At 41.1% G+C, this 1,546-nt stretch overlaps 1 long non-coding RNA gene across 1 annotated transcript; it reads right to left on the bottom strand.

The window, feature by feature from the left end:
* Positions 1-231: 231 nt before the first annotated feature.
* On the bottom strand, positions 232-1,506 carry LOC309330752. Its single transcript, XR_014151574.1, has 3 exons — positions 1,465-1,506; positions 503-630; positions 232-280 (listed from the first exon to the last, which is right to left on the bottom strand). It is a non-coding gene; the product is annotated as an uncharacterized lncRNA (long non-coding RNA).
* Between the last annotated feature and the right edge of the window lie 40 nt (positions 1,507-1,546).

Below are 1,546 nucleotides of genomic sequence, written 5' to 3'. Positions count from 1 at the left end.
GACTCTCGTTCTAGGAGCGGCTCCGCCTTCCCTGCGACTGCGCGGAATGGGCCGGCCCGGCCGCCGTACTCAAGCGAAGCCCGCCCTCCCTCCCTCCCTTCCTCCTCTCCCGCCCACCTTCGGCTGCGCTGCGGCGGTTCGAGCCCCGCCTCGTGTTGCTGGACTTTAGTATTGTGGTTAAAATGTTCTGTGTCGAAATGAACTTTAATTATCTTTGGTTATTCATTCTGTTATTATCTTCCATTGATCTGGACACTTTTGATCTGATGGTGACTTCGGGCTGATCTAGTGCAAAAATCATGAGGATCCATGAGGATCCGTGTTTTTTAACCATGTTTTTGTGCCATTGTGGTACCACGAAAAAGTGGGTGCATGATTTTTTTGATGCTGCCTACAGACTAAGACATGGTCTACAGTATCATTGGAGTTTTATTTAATTTGAAAGAAAAAATCATATGAATCCACGAGGATCTGCTTAAAATCAGCTGGATCCGCCTTTTACCCGTTTCCCAACAAGAATAACAGACACAACACCCCCATTATCTTCTGGTCTTATCTTCTTTATTCCCACTTGCAACCAAGAGTTTTGCTGGAAATGTGGTTCTGGCAGGTGCACTGTTGGGTAGGTTGCTAACAAACAAAACAAAAAATAATTTTATTTTATGGGGGGGGTCTATTGTGGGGCAGTAAATTATTATTTGTTCCATTGCTTACTTGATTTACTGCTTTCCTATTACTTACTAACCTCAAAAATTAAAATACTGTATCTGCACTACTGCAGACCTTTTTTTTATTCTGCACCTATATATATATAATTTTTATAGGGTTTAATTATGTTAAAGGTTTTTAACCAGTTTTTTTAAACCAATAATGTTAATATTTCTTGCAAGCCGCTTGCAAGGTTTTATCACGATCAGGAAAATATGTAAAATAAATAATTTTTGTTTTTTAAAAAATAATTGCGGGCACCTTAGAAGACCTATGGATTCATTTAACCCTGTGGCATTTGGTTTTGTGTACTCTGTATATGCCCTGATGAACACTTTCATACATATGTATTGTATCTAATTCAACTCTAAATATGTGTCGAGTTCAATGAAACTTAGTTCCAGGTAAGTGGATGCAGGATTGCAGCCCAATATAGAAATCCTATGATGCTCCCTGACCCTAGAGTAAGTGCAGATGAGCTCTGTGGGGCTTTACAGGACATTTTTTTAAAGATACATGTGTGTGTATTTATCACAGAAAGTAAGAGTCCAAAATAAATAATAAAAATATTTTTTACTTAATCAGAAATCCCTTTTAAGGACTGGAGCCTTATTTGCAAAAAAAAAAACAACCAAAAACCCCACCACATTTTCAACCCTCCGGGGCCAAGGCATGAAATAAAACCCAGCCCCGCCCCCTCTTCAACACTCCAGAAGAGCGATCGGGTTCTGGCGGCTCTTCAAACAGCTACTAAACCTGCCCAAAGGCTCCAGGTTTGACTTTCTGTGGTTGGGCCCTTGGGCTTGCCGTAGTTGCGGATGTGACGTGCAGACCGTGG

This window comes from Podarcis erhardii (genome assembly GCF_964252035.2).
Source record: "Podarcis erhardii genome assembly, chromosome: 15".
Classification (NCBI taxonomy): Eukaryota; Metazoa; Chordata; class Lepidosauria; order Squamata; family Lacertidae; genus Podarcis; species Podarcis erhardii.
Note: the sequence above shows the minus strand (reverse complement) of the source record. Positions and strands in the feature narration are given on the sequence as shown.